General features: G+C 43.0%; 1 protein-coding gene across 3 annotated transcripts in view; it reads right to left on the minus strand.

Moving 5' to 3' along the window:
- Window positions 1-16,234, minus strand: part of LPGAT1 (lysophosphatidylglycerol acyltransferase 1) — a 107,931-nt gene that overhangs the window by 60,326 nt on the left and 31,371 nt on the right. The gene's annotated exons all lie outside the window — the stretch shown is intronic.

Below are 16,234 nucleotides of genomic sequence, written 5' to 3' on the forward strand. Positions count from 1 at the left end.
ACATGGAGGTGGACACATTAAGCTTTGGGGGTGTTTTTCTGCTAAGGGGACAGGACAACTTCACCGCATCAAAGGGACGATGGACGGGGCCATGCACCGTCAAATCTTGGGTGAGAACATCCTTCCCTCAGCCAAGGCATTGAAAATGGGTCGTGGATGGGTATTCCAGCATGACAATGACCCAAAACACACGGCCAGTCTTCAGACCTTAATCCCATAGAAAAACTGTGGAGGGAGCTGCAGGTTTGAGTTGCCAAACGTCAGCCTCGAAACCTTAATGACTTGGGAGAAGATCTGCAAAGAGGAGTGGGATAAAATCCCTCCGGAGATGTGTGCAAACCTGGTGGCCAACTACAAAAAACGTCTGACCTCTGTGATTGCCAACAAGGGTTTTCCACCAAGTACTAAGTCATGTTTTGCAGAGGGGTCAAATACTTATTTCCCTCATTAAAATGCAAATCAATTTATAACATTTTTGACATGCGTTTTTCTGGATTTTGTTGTTGTTATTCTGACTCCCACTGTTCGAATAAACCTACCATTAAAATTATAGACTGATCATTTCTTTGTCAGCAGGCAAACGTACAAAATCAGCAGGGGATCAAATACTTTTTCCCTCACTGTATAAATTTACGGGATCTAACCCAAAAAAACCTGTATTATGGATATTGGTTGCGAATGCCTACAATATATATACAGAATATCGTTAGAGTTTCAGGACTGAGTTGTCAGCACAAGGCATTGCAGCAAAAATGTATCGAAAAAAATGTACACGAAAAACACCTATCCACACCACGTTCACAAACCAACCCTGACCAGCACGGTGAAGTATCGTCAAATAACCCCCACAGAACGGGCACAGTGTGGGTACAAGTTCCTGAAGTATGCTCGAAGTTAAACAAGCCTGAAGCTAAATTTGCGCGCAACTTCTCGTCACTGCGTTTAACGTGTTGTGCAAAACTAAACTTAAAAGCTCAGCCTGAACCTAAAAAGTGCAGGAGTTACACAAAACCAACACAGCGATAATTGAAATGAAGCTATGAAAATACATCATTCGTTTTTTGATGCAACCCTTGTGTAAGGCATTTCATTTGAATTCACTCATTTTTTTTCTGTTACAAATGTACTGTGGTATAAAGTGCCGACTCAACACCTTAAACACCATTTAAAAATCTGTACATTTTAAGCCACGAATAAAAAAAATCCAAGGTACTTCTTCTCAGAAAATTACATGTCACTTTTGATGCATTCTACCTCGGTGCATATCATCAGCATATCATTTGTAACGATGAATAATGGCATGCAGTAACAGGTTACTCAAGGTCCCACATGCTGGGAAAAAAAGTGTGCATTACTTTAGGACTTTCTATAATAGGCTAAAAACCTTACCCAAAAGGGGTCAAGCGATGCGCATTACTAAATTACCGATATCACTCGATGCAGACTGCCACCCGCATGCAATGCACACGACCACTAAACGAGGTTGAAACACAACCTTTCTACAATATCGTGCCATCAAAGCGGGCGCTGTGTAACCAATATGCACACGTGTGCGTTAGCAATGTGCACACTTGCGTTTGTTCCGATGATCATGATGATGACCAAAAAATTGTGGTGATCATCACGGTGACTACAATTGTGATCGTCGTGATGACCATAATTTTGTAATCATCACCATCGTAACAAAAAAACACAAAAAAAATGACAAATTATGAAAGGTGAGACAGGATTGTTGTTTTAAGCGCAGGTGTTCAAAAGGACGTTTCCCTCTTCCACACGATTTCCATATCTGCGATGGCTTGCTGACCCCACGAACATTCATCAGAGCGGTGTAGAGGATTCAAGAATGGGGTTGGGGTGAAGCGGTGGCGGCGGGAGCAGGTGGGTTGCGAGAACGAGGGGGGGGGGGAGTACGGGAGGAAGTGAGCGAGTGTAACGGGAACCCAGAAAGATAACGACGATGGCTCATTGATTTTTTTTCGGTGGCAGCGCAACCCGATCAAGAAACCCTTTGGTGACCTCCCCCTCACGTTGGTCGTGACCTACATTTTGGGAAATGCTGATTAAAAAAGAAAATATTTTGGCAATATCCCTGCTTTATTTCACGTCGCAGATACACTTTCGTGCTTTAGTAAATCGGCAGTCCTCTCGCTCAGGTCACAGCGTGTGATTCGTGTGTTTGTGGGATAAACATGCTGTGCAAGTGTAGCGGCGTGTACAGTGTCTCTGTGGTGTAGCGCCAGTGCCGAGAGAAGGGCGGAACTGTAGGTGTGGAGTCTCTCTCTAGCACCAGGATGAGTACAGAACGGAAGGGCCCCTAGGGGGCATAGTTCGGGTGACAGCGAGATAGAGGTCGGGTGGGGACATGGTAGTCTGGGTGAACCCGAAAAGGCATGTGACCGGATGAGGTAGGAACGAGGGCCAAAGAGGAAGTGAGAGGGACACGTGATGTGGGCCCAGAGCCTCCGAGAAGGATCTGGAAGGGGGCGTGGCCAAGGGCGGAGCCTAGCCACACCGCAGCCCATAAAGGCCGAGTCCCGAGAGCGATCTTGGCTGTTTGTCTCTTCGTCTTCGGGCTTCACGCACGTCACCGTGGACCAGGCAGGGAGTTAGCCGACCTGGTCTGAGTATATAGTTATCCCGTTGAGTGGTTACGTAGCTAACCGTGGTGGTTACCACCCTATATCATTATCCCGTCAAGTGGTTATATGGTTACCCCATTGTATTAAGAATAAACGTGTTGCCTCCAAGTTGGAGTGTGCGCCTCTGTAGGAACCCACTACACAAGTAATAGGCAAATCCCGTATAATTTACGACGAAAAAAGTGGCAGAAAAGCATTTTCAATGGATACATGAATCAGGCCCCATTCCTGTAGTTCAACAAAGCATCCTGGGTCAACGGCAGTGCCATCAACCAAAAAACCACCACCTGGTGCCCCCCCTCCCCTTGTTGGAAATTTAATAAACGGCTGGACTCTTGGCGAGGCGAATTCGTGCCATTAAAACGTGGAATTTCGTTGCTTCAGCACTCCAACTTGAGACTGGATATTCCCAGCACGCATCTTGACATGGGACACTGGTACGCACGTACGTTGAACTTCTCTCACAACGCACGTAACCAACCGTGGAAATGCACAATGTGGCGAAACGGTAGTACCTGCACAGTGCTTGGCACACTGCACTCTGATCCCCTGGCGAGCTGAGTTTGATTCCTGGCCAGGGCTAACGCCATTGCCAAGTGATGCCTGAACGGCTCATGGGGTCCCCCCTCTCCAGCTCCCTCCCACCCCACCCTCCAGAAAGCCACACGGACCAGCGTGGTGAAACATGACCAACAACCCCCAAGACCAACACAGATTGCCAAAGGAATGTAAATTATTGCCAAATAAGTAACCCTTTATTAAAGTAAGTGTACTTTACTGCCCTTTGTCAAACCCACTGTTGGATGAAGGCCTCCCCTTGCCATATCAGTTACGGGGGGTTGCTTAACCATACTTCACCATGCTGGTCAGTGGGGGTCAATGAACGATTTCACTTGCCACTGATGTTTTGCAGTGGCCGGGAATATGACTCAGGTCACTGGGTTATATTGCAGTGAGTTAACACTACAAATGCCATCAACAACGCTGTTTAGAGTTTACATTCCGTCCTTCTGAAGTGTTTAAAGTAACCACACCAGCTAGACCTGTGGCTCCGAAGCCGCATGCGGCTCTTTAAGGGTCACTTGGTGACGTTATTTACTAAGGACCACCGTCTCGTACTCACCAAGCATTGAAAAAATGATTTCGACGAAAAAATGGCTCTTATTGTTAGTTTGACTGTCGCTCCCTGAGCTAGACTGAACTTTCCAATCCCAGTATTTTAGTTAATAGCTGGACAACAAAATATACAAACTGAGCAGCTCATTAACATAATTAGTATGGTTAAAAGGTTGTCCAAATCGGAATCTTAACACAGTGATAACAAGTGCCTCCCCTCCTCTGTAAAACAGAAACGATATCTTTTCAATGACAAACTTCACCCCTGGGACATTTAATGATCACTTAAAACACCAGAGTGGAGAGAGTGAAGAGATGTAACCAAAACAGAAAATCCACACAGTGGCAGTCCACAAGCTGGGTGCAAGGACTTGAATCGCAGCGCTTGCCCCAAGATTTATGGGCTTACACATAGGATGATTATTTATGATGGTGCCATGGTAGCGAGATGTTATCTCCCTCGCCTGGTATGCATGATGTCGTGGGTTTGATCCCGACCCTGACGCTTGTGTTTTTGGAGTTTGCTTATCTCTCTCCCCGTGATCGTGTGGATTTTTCTCCGGGTCCTCCGGTTTCCACATGTTGAGCCACTTCGTTGAGCTATCATTTGTGGCCAGGTCGCTTGTGAAAAAAAAACTACATACCTCAGTGGGCCTTATCTGGTAAAATAAAAAGTTTAGTTTAGATTACAGTAGTGTCAACAAATTAACAATACTTGGAATTTTAAAGGGATTTCGTGGACATGAACTTCGATTCCAGAAATATCCCAACAAATTAGAGATCTACATAACGGGAATCATCAAGTTGTTGCCATTGGACATGGGTCTTGAAAATGCAACAATCGCCGAGTCACCTGCACATGAGCTGATCTCACTGCTGCAACTATGTGGTGGTCATCCTCTCGGGGAATGTTCCTCCCTTGACTGCCATGCCATTGTCAGTATTGACCAGTAGCCAATCATCCCTTCCATTGTGTGCCCTGCCAAATCTCACTTGCTCGTATTAAGAGTCAAGTGGCCAGGGGCGGAGCCAGGGGGGGTGACAGGGGTGACATTCTGCGTATAAGTGTACGACACTCGGTCTGGCGGACTCCGTGCAACTGCATTGTCAGAGTGTGTCGCCAACCGATGGCGTCTAGTTCAACAGCCTGACTCTCTAATCATTCTTGAAATTAACATTTGTTGAATGTCACCCCGGTCTGAAATCCTGGCTCCGCCCCTGCAAATGACAGTTGTCTGATTTGCGTCCATTCCCCGATCCATGTCCGTGTGTTATATCTGTCTCTTTAATGCAATCCCAAGCATGTCCCTCCCCACACTTATTTGTGCAATGTTCAGCTGTCCCACTTTTATTGCCAATGGTGTATTTGTTTCTGACCCATGTCATCATTGGAGGAACGATATGTTAGTTGTTGTTCATGATCAAGTTATTTTATTTAAAAAAATACTCCAATCTTCTCTCGCTAGCCAACTGATTTAATCATATTTATCCCTGGTACTCATTCAATAAACGACCCTATGTTTTCACACTCTGTGTTTTCCAGCTTTGTTTCCTCCAGCAAATATTCGTTTAGCGAGAACTGGTAACATTTGGTTTACTCATTTATCTTGAGCCCAACATTGCAGCCTTTTTTTACCAAGTTCTTCAATCATTTACTACAATTACTTTCCACTGACATAATCATTACAACAACGTAAGGTTAGCGGTTAGCGTTCTCACCGTTAATGCCTTTATTTTTGTCCAAAGCATTTTTTTTAAACATCTTTTAATGTTGCTGTGAATAACTCTGGCTAACTAAATTTGGAAACTTTTACAAATTAAATAACTCAAGACCTGAATCATGCAATACTTTAAGATTTGAAAGACGCTTCATTCATTGTGCTATTAAAAAAGAGAGGCAAAACTGAGGTGAAATATTACGGTCTCGTTTGCCTCATATCTATCACATGTATATACATACTTAATGAATATCATTGGTAACAGAATAACGGTCAATTTAATTTCCAACCAACCGCAAGAGCAAGCTGCATTTGGCGAAGTTCTTTCTACCATTGACTGCATGCATAATATTTACCATTATGCCTTTGTAGATGACGAAAAGGCAATTTGATTAGGAGGCATTGCACTGTCACCCAAGCTCTCACAAACCAAGGCAAAAGCAATCGTTAAAATATTTATCTAGATAAAATAAGAACCGTTCACGAGGTTCAAAATTCAACAATGATGGTGCACAAAGAAGGTAACAAAACACAAATCGGAAAGGGAGTTTGGCAGGGAGATGCGCTCTTGCGATCAAGATTAAGAAACAGCAATAGGGCGTAACTGCTCAAATCTGTATATCTCAGCAGGTTAAGACAGGAGGATCAGAAATTCCAGCACATGTATAATAAAAATGTTTTAAGACTGGAATTAAATATTATGACTGCGGATAAAGTGTTTTGAGTTATGCACACTATCACTATGCAGGCAGTCCTCGACTTACAAACACCCCACTTACGAACATTTATACTTACGAACACCCGATTTACGAACATCCACACTTACAAACACCCAACTTGCGAACATTCACAATTATGAACACACGACTTGCTAACATCCACACTTACAAAATCAGCTTCCATCTTAGCTAGAAAAAGTAATTTTTTGTCTGTCTATCTGTCCGTCTGTCTGTCTGTGTGTGTGTGTGGACACACCTTGTGATGCATTTAACTCACAAACTGCTGGCTTTACGTTTTAACAAACTACACAAGCACGAAGCAATAAGCCCCCGACCGACATATCGCGACAAATTTTTCCCATTCGTCAAATGTGAAGTAGTTAAATTAACAATTTATTCCTTTTATAAGCACAGGGCCGTGCCAAAGCACACATCTGCACATGCGCGAGAACGCTCACTCGATGGGGGGGGGGGGGGGCGGCATTTCTCATTCGCGTTCAAAATTTAACAAAAAAACATAACGCTGAGGTAAATTATTCAAAGTGTGATGTCCTCTTCACCCCCCCCCCCACCACCCCAATGTTGTGCAGTTACTACTATAGAGCCGGTAGATACTACGATAGTCCGTAGCTACTACTACTGCAGTGCGGGCGGGGGGATGGTGGGGGGGGGGGTAGCGGCCCAGCCCCAGGCGGCCAAGGCGCCATCTCGGCCGGCTGGGCAAGCTAGGCGAGGCCGGGGTCTCTGCACGAGACTAGGCCTTGCCACGGCACTCTGTTAAGTTAGTAGTTAACTGCGATAGAGTCGATAGATACTATTATAGAGTCGGTATATACGACTATATACTAGGTAGATACTAGGTTAGTAGTTAACTGCTATAGAGTTGATAGATACTATTATAGAGTCGGTATATACGGCTATAGACTAGGTAGATACTAGGTTAGTAGTTAGCTGCTATAGAGTCGATATATACTATTATAGAGTCGGTATATATGACTATAGACTAGGTAGATACTACTGTAGAGTAGGTAGATACTACTGTAGACTTGGTAGATACTTATGTAGAGTCGGGAGATACTACTGTAGAGTCGGTAGATACTGCTATAGAGTAAGCAGATACTACTATATCAATTTCATTATTTTATTCTCATTCTACGTGACTTTACCGAAAGAACCAAAGAAGATGAATCCTTGCAGTCACGAAAGCTTTAAATCGAAATTTACTACTATAGAGTTAGTAGTTATGACTATAGTCAGTAGATACTACTGTAGTCACATTGAATGAGTCACTGTAGCATGCGCCGCTGGGAGATTGGTAGACAATGGGATTGGGGGTAGCAGCCCGTTCTACCAGTTGGACCTGTGGGCAAGGCACAGAGCCTTCTGAGGGATCCAGAGGGGCGGAGCCTGGCCACGCTGGGAAGGATAAAAGGAGGAGCTCCGACTCACAGCCGGGGCTGCTGCGATCTAGAGTGGAACTCGTCGTGCCGTCATCGGCGTAATCTCGCCCTCTTCAAGCTGTGGGTCTGGAAGCGTGTTGGCTGTCCCGACCGATATGTAGTTATCCCCTATGGCTGTGAAGGCCAGAATAAAAGACAGAGAGTACCTTCTACTAGTGTCTGTGAATCAGTACACTACACTACTATATAGTAAATAGATACTACTATAGATTCAGTAGATACTACTGTAGAGTCAGTAGTTACTATATTCGGTAGATACTGCAATAGAGTCGGTATATAATACTACAGTGTGTCGATATCACTATAGTCAGTATATACTGCTGCAGAGTCAGTAGATATGACTATAGAGTCAGTAGAGACTGCTATAATCAGCAGATACTGCTTTAGAGTCTGCAAATACTACAATAGAGTCAGAAGCTACCACTATAGCGTTAGATACTACTATAGAGTCAGTAGATACTACAATATAGGCAGTAGATAACGCTACAGTGCAGTCAGGAAATAATGCTGTAGAGTTGGTAGATACTGCTATAGAGTCAGTAGATACTGCTATAGAGTCAGCAGATACTGCTATAGTCAGCAGATACTGCTATAGTCAGTAGACACTGCTATAGAGTCAGCAGATACTGCTATAGAGTCAGCAGATAATACTATAAAGTTAATAGTTACTATTATAGTCAGTTGATATGACTTTAGAGTCAATGGATACGACTATAGATTCAGTAGATAGTACTATAGTCATTAGATACTACTGTAGTCAGTATTTACTACTATAGAGTTGATTGATACTACTATAGAGTTGGCAGATACTATTGAGTCAGTAGATACTACTACTACTACGGTCAGTAAATACTTCTACAGTCAGTAGATACTACTATAGAGTCAGTATATACTACTGTAGAGTTAGTAGTTACTACTATAGTTAGTGGATACTACTATAGAGTCAGAAGTTACTACTATAGAGTCGGTAGATACTACTATAGTCAGTAGATACGACTGCAGTCAGTAGATACCACTACGGCCAGTAAATACTGCTACCGTCAGTAGATACTACTCGGTCAGTAGATACTACTGTAGAGTCAGTAGATATTACTGTAGAGTCAGTAGATATTACTGTAAAGTCAGTAGCTACTACTGTAGTGTCAGTAGCTACTACTGTTGAGTTAGTAGTTACTACTATAGTCAGTGGATACTACTATAGAGTCAGTAGTGACTGCTATAGAGTCAGTAGATACTACTATAAAGTCAGTAGATACTACGATAGAGTCAATAGATAATACTATACAGTCAGTAGATACTACAGTAAGTAGCTACCACTAGTCAGTATATACCACTGCAGAGTCAGTAGATACGACAAAAGTCAGTAGATACTGCTATAGAGTCAGCAGATACTACTATAGTGTTAGTAGTTACTACTGTCATCAGTGGATACTACGATAGAGTCAATAGATACGACTATAGTATCCGTAGATACTACTATAGTCATTAGATACTACTGCAGAGTTATTATTCTACTATAGAGTTGGTTGATACTATAGTCGGCAGATACTACAGTCAGTAGATACTGCTACAGTCAGTAGATACTACTATACAGTCAGTAGATACTACTACAGAGTCAGTAGATACTACTGTAGAGTTAGTAGGGACTACTTTAGTCATTAGTTACTACTGCAGAGTCAGTAGTTACTACTATAGAGCGGGTAGATACTACTATAGTCGGTAGATACTACTATAGTCGGTAGATACTACTATAGACGGTAGATACTACCGTAGAGTCGGTAGATGATGTAGTGGAGTATGAAGGTGTGTTGTGGAAACTGCGCAATTGCATGATCACACGGACAGTGTGGGTTATCTGTGGTCAGCCTGTGGAGAAGGCGAAAACAGTGTGGGTCGTGTTAGGACAGCCAGGTGCAAAGGCTGGGATGATGAGGTAACGGTTGGGCCAATTAAGCCAGAGGATCAGCAACGGCGGTGATTGGCTGTGGCTGTTGTCAAGGGCGAGGAGGCGTCGAGATGTCTGGAGAAAGGCAGGTGTTTGAGGACGCGAAGCGTGCGGAGGCACGTGGGGCAATTAATTAGCGATAATGAGAATGGGGATAAATTGGGGGAGACACACAGAGAGCGGAGAGTTGGAGTTGGGAGCTGGACGAGGAAGACGAAGTAGTTAGCAGTGGAGTGAGCGTAGCGATAGCGAAGCTGAAGCAAGACGAAGTATCTTCTTTGGTTCTTTCGGTAAAGTCACGTAGAATGAGAATAAAATAATAAAATAAAACAATAAAATTCTCACGACGTTTCGGCCACAATGCAAGTGGCCTTCTTCAGGGGAAAGGAACAAACCTGTCGGGACGACAGAGCTACAAAGCTACAAACCTGTCGTCCCGACAGGTTTGTTCCTTTCACCTGAAGAAGGCCACTTGTGTTGTGGCCGAAACGTCGTGAGAATTTTATTGTTTTATTTTATTATTTTATTCTCATTCTACGTGACTTTACCGAAAGAACCAAAGAAGATGAATCCTTACAGTCCCGAAAGCTTTAAATCGAAATTCAAGACGAAGTAGTTAGCAGTGGAGTGAGCGTAGCGATAGCGAAGCTGAAGCAAGACGAAGTAGTTAGCAGTGGAGTGAGCGTAGCGATAGCGAAGCTGAAGCAAGACGAAGTAGTTAGCAGTGGAGTGAGCGTAGTGACAGCGGAGCTGAAGACGCTGTGTGCGGAGTGTGCGAAGTCGCTGTGTGCGAAGAAGCTGTGTGCGGAGTTGCTGAACGGGGAGTCGCTGAGTGCGAAGCAAGTGAAGTGATAGTGGGGAGACAAAGGTGGTGAGCGAGACGAGCGGAGCATGGTGAGCGAGCCGTGGTGACCAAGATACTGTGGAATGTGGAGGACATGTTGAATGTTGTAAATAAAGCGGTGTTCGAAGAAAGACAGAAGTTGTCCGTGTAAAGTCGAATACTACAATACAACTATAGAGTCAGTAGATAATACTAGTCAATAGATACTGCTATAGAGTCTGCAGATACTACTATAAAGTCAGCAGATACTATCGAGTTAGTAGTTACTACTATAGTCAGTGGATACTACTATAGAGTCAATAGATACTATATATTCAGTAGATAGATACGGTAGAAGTCGGTATTCACAACTACAGAGTTGGTTGATACTACTATAGAGTTTGCAGATACTACTATAGAGTCAGTAGATACTACAGTATAGTTAGTAGATACTGTCAGTAGATACTACTACGGTCAGTAAATACTACTACGGTCAGTAGATACTACTACAGTCAGTAGATACTACTATAGAATCAGTAGAGACTACTGTAGAGTTAGTAGTTATTACCATAGTCAGTGGATACTACTATCGTCGTAGTTACTACTATAGAGTCGGTAGATGCTACTACAGAGTCAGTAGATGCTACTATAGTCAGTAGATGCTACTTTCGAGTTGGTAGCTACTACCGTAGAGTCGGTAGATACTACTATAGTCAATAGATAATACTACAGTCAGTAGATTCCTATAGAGTCAGTATATACTGCTTCAGAGTCAGTAGTAACGACTATAGAGTCAGCAGATACTGCTATAGAGTCAGCAGTTACTACTATAGTCAGTGGATACTACTATAGAGTTAGCAGACACTACTACAGAGTTAGTAGTTACTATAGAGTCAGTAGATACTAATACAGTCAGTAGTTACTACTACAGTCAGTAGATACTACTATATAGTCAGTAGCTACTACTGGGCTCCGTAGATACTACTGTACATTCAATAGATACAACCGAGTCAGCAAATACTACTATACAGTCAGTAGATACTGTCGAGCCAAATACTATTGGAGAGTCCAATACTACTCAATGGTTTTTTCGGTAAAGTCACGTATGTAGAAATATCACAAAACCACATTAAAATAAATCAATCATGACGTTTCGACCTCAACAAAAGCGATCCTCATCAGGTGTAAAAAAACAAATCGATGCCAACGCAACACATAGAGAGCGCCAAACTGCACGGAGCTAAATACAACAAGAAGATGAGAGACGAGAATTCAACAAATCTAAGAAAATTTAGATTTAAAGCTTTCGTGATTGCAAGGATTCATCTTCTTTGGTTCTTTCGGTAAAGTCACGTAGAATGAGAATAAAACAATAAAATAAAACAACAAAATTCTCACGACGTTTCGGCCACAACACAAGCAGCCGTCCTCAGGCGAAGAAACAGGACTGCCCAGAAGACAGCGCCCGAGTGAACCCCGTCAATTCTTTATTAGTCCGATACTACTATAGTCACTAGATACTACTCACTCTATTGTATGTAGGGTGTGTAGGTATATATGCCTACGTGGGGGGGAAAATATTTTTTGAGGGGGGGGGGTGTCGACAGTTTTCAGAAATCTTTAAGATCAACTATTTACTCTCCACTTTCTATAACTTTTTGGACTTCTGCAAGCTTCTTATAATTTTGTTGACGGACAAGTGGACAGACAAAACGGCCTGCTGGGCTTTCACAATAGCATAGTATTTGTGTATGTATATGTCATGTTTTTAAGCCAAGTTTTGAAATACATTTTCCCCCCGGGCAACGCTAGTGAGATAAATATTTTTGTTAACATCGACTTGCGAAAACGCGAACTCGCACTTGCGAACTGAACTGCGGAACTATATTGTTCAGCGGAGCGATCCTCCGCAAGACGTAATGAAGGTACATGTGTGTGTGAAAATGAGTGTGTGTGAAAGTGAGTATGCGCGTGTGTGTACGTGCATGCCCGTGCCCCTGTGTGTGTGTGTGTGGGGAGCGGCAGTGTAATGGTTAGCGTGCTGCGCTACCAACCAAGCGACCCGAGTTCGATTGCTGCTCACGACCAATACCGGTGATGAATATCTGAATGGGTCCTGGGCCTCACCTAGGTCGACTCAGCCTCAAATGAGTACCTCGTGCGGTGTGTAAGCATCGCCACTGGGGAGACAAATGTGGCCGGGCATGGTGCTGGCCACCCACCCCCTTGCGTGTCGTGCCAGCTTTCAAAATTGCTCGCTAACAGCACTTTCCCCGACAGTCTGGTAAGACTATATGGGGGATCCTTGTTGTTGTTGTGTGTGAGTGTGTGCGTGTGCCCTGTGTGTGTGTAATTGTGGAGACTCATGCCTCTTCCGACAAGCAAGCCAGCATCAGGACTCAAGGGAAATGAAAATAAAACGGATTTATTTTCTCCATTTCTATTTATTTTATGTTCTTTTATTTTATTTTCTAAACAGTATTTATTACAGCATTACATACAAATGTACAATATTTCTTCTTATTTATGAGTTTAACAGTGCTTTCCTCATTTGATGAAAGCTTAACACATTTTATAATGCCTTTTGTGCATTTAAATCAAGTACATTATTCCGTTCCGACTTACGAACGGGTCTCAGGACTGGAACCTGTCCGTAAGTCGAGGACTTTCCCGTATGTGCATAATTGCATTCTATGGCCTGTGATACAACACGCTTCACCACGTACCATAAGGCAGGGCAATACTTGTACTGGCAAAGGAGGTCTAATGATGTAGATGCTCACCCCGAGCCCTCATTACTTTGATAGTGCATTGTCTTTGAGCTGTACGCCTTTTGGCGTCATCTGGTCGAGCACCAATTGGGTCGAGGCTCAAAAGAAAGCCGTCTCTTGGTGTGGACCAATCAGTTTCAAGGACAATGCATATATTATCATAGTATGTTTTTTTGTTTGCATTTTGACTGCAGGTATTGTGGTTAATGCAGACATGAATCCTTGTAAAAAGGTTTCAGTTTTGTTGCCAGAAAAAAAAGGGGGAAAACCCTATTATTAATACTTGTATTGTTATTTTTATATTTATGAAAACAGATTACACCATCCCTGACTAACGATAACACGACAACGTACGGGGGACTCCACTCACCCTATGCTCTTTAACTCTTCCCAGCATCTCCATGGAAAATATAATGCAAGAACTGAAAACCCTTGATCAGCGACAGCGCAGAGTGCAGGAAGTTCTCGTGGCTCATTAGCCATTAAACTAAGTTACAGCTTTACTCTTTGGTTTTTTCGGTAAAGTCACGTATAAATAAGAAATAACAAAATAACATAATAGCGTACGACGTTTCGGTTGCAACACAAGCAGCCATCATCAGGTACAGAAGAGCTAAATTTGGGAGAGAGGGGAAACACATAACTTCAGATATATATATACAGACACCCAGGTACGGGGAACTAACACAGATACAACAGGGGACACAGAGAGAGAAGCATATCGGACAAACAGGGTTTAGCAAAAAAGCTTCAAATCAAGCCTAAGTTACAGCTTGTCTGAAGTAATAAAAAAAGAACATGTAAAATATCATTATAAAGATTGTAATTATGTTAGGCCACCCGGTATTGTGGAAAATAAGGAGTATGGGCTGGAGTGGCATAGAGAAGTTATGCCACAGGTAAACACAGTCCCATGAAAGTAATTTATCTTATCTCTGAATGATCTTGGCCCCTAAATACCAATGCCCCAGGGCAAAACGCACTGCTGCAATATGCAAAACCAAGTTGACATTAACTTTATTCGCAGAGCTATTGCTGTGTGTCTAGTGTTATGTTTCTATATGATAAACAAATATGTACGTTTGTATAAACACCCATGACCGTGGAACGATGTTTTTGAAAATACCAAACGGGAGATGGAGGGAAGGGGGAGTTGCTACACTGTTACAATTCAAGGGTCAAAGCGTCTCCCTGCTCAAACAGGTAGAAATGCTGGGCCAGACGCGAGATCCAACACAGCTCACGCTAACATGTTTTCCATTTCTCATGAAGTTGGCGTCATTTTCGCAGTCCATGCTACGCCACAATTCCTCGAAAAAGTACCTCTTCAAAACATTGTTATCATTATAAATGAATGTGGTGTTACTTATTACAAGTAAAATTTGCTTCAGTAAAAAGTATAAAGCTCATGCATGGAATCTCATAACAGACGGAAAAGCAATAAAAACCCACCATTAATACATTGACAGAACTTCACATTATCAATGTTCAATATAAAATGCATTATGCTCCTTTCAAACATGTAAATTGGAATTTAAATTAGCACCCATGACTGTAAATACTCGTTAAATGCAGCAAATACTTAAATTCCCGTCATAACAGGCAGCCTCCCCCCCCACCAAAGGAAAACTCAATCGTGTTGAAACAAATACTTCATTCAAAGGCACTTTACACATTTCCATGGAAGGCTTAGACTCTAGTTACACATTAGCACTGACAGGAGATAACAGAAGAAGAAAGAAAGGGCTATGTGGCTGCCCCAGTATATTTTATTGCAGTGTGTGGCAATGTGGCCACGTGGGGTGGCGGTGGCTTCGGCACTACAGTTATAGATAGGGCTTCACGTGCAATCAAAATCAAAATCTCAGCCAAGTCAGGCAGCCAGGTCAGGCAGCCAGGTCAGGATAATCGACTCGGCCTCGTCATCAACCTCTGTGGTAAATAAAACTATAGCGCTACGTTGGTGGGGGGGGAGTGAACAGTGGCGGTGTGGCCCAGCCTTGGAAATGTGGAATTTCCACTGTGACCTCTGGCTCACCTGGAGGCGATGAGATCTGCACCATTGCCTGTTTGAGCGGGGAGACACTTTGACCCTTGAATTTTAAGGGTGCAGCAACTCCCCCCCTCCCTCCCTCCGATTGGTATTTTCAAAAACATAGTTCCACCGTCATGGGTGTGTATACAAACGGTACACATTTGTTTATTGATATATGAATTTCCTCTGAGACTGTAAGAACTCGCGATGAAGCACCAGGTGAAGGCTCAATCACGTCCAGTTGTATACATCAGGAAATAAAAGTGCTATGAACGACAGTTAAATGGGGTCTAAAGTTCCGCTGGTAAAGCATTTGTAAAGTTGTGGAAAACCCACGAGGCATAACGTGAACTCGAGCTACGCTTACACTCAAAAGGGGTACAAGAATGAGCGCGAATTAATAATTACATTGTGGAGAATGGAAATGAGGAGCAAATACCATCGGTCACAATCGGCTCCCTATGACAATTTAACACGTATGGCAGGTTTTGTTTACGTAACAAACCTTGCTATTTGGCTGTGTCGGGTGGTGGCGGGTTTAACGAGACAATTTATATTTACACGTTCTAACCCAAAAAAGTCTCTGCTGTGGTTCCTATACCAAGCCAAGTCACAATTTGGATTCTTAGAATTCAGGAAAAAAAACTACAACAATAAACCACTGCAGTCAAACTCAAGTCGTGAGACGCAAGCTTCAAGCATTGTTGGCATGTAAATTCGCCGTCGTCTTCCGAGAAAGCGATCTGTACGACAATGCACCGTTGCTTATTCGACCTCTCGCATATCCTCCCTGACAAATAAATTGACTAACCACGAACTCTTTTTTATTTGACCAGGTATGGGCCCCACTGAGCTGCATCACTCTTTTTCAGAAGCGAGCTGGCTACAAGTGATCGCCCAACGAAGCGGCTTATCAAGTGTCAAGTTACAGCAGCGGCCAAATGCTTTAAAACGCGTGATGCCGATTCTAAACGTGGAGGGAAAAAAAACGAAGGACCCTGAGAA

The sequence above is a fragment of the Petromyzon marinus genome, chromosome 29, assembly GCF_048934315.1.
Source record: "Petromyzon marinus isolate PM22_M1 ecotype Great Lakes invasive population chromosome 29, UKy_Petmar_22M1.pri1.0, whole genome shotgun sequence".
Classification (NCBI taxonomy): Eukaryota; Metazoa; Chordata; class Hyperoartia; order Petromyzontiformes; family Petromyzontidae; genus Petromyzon; species Petromyzon marinus.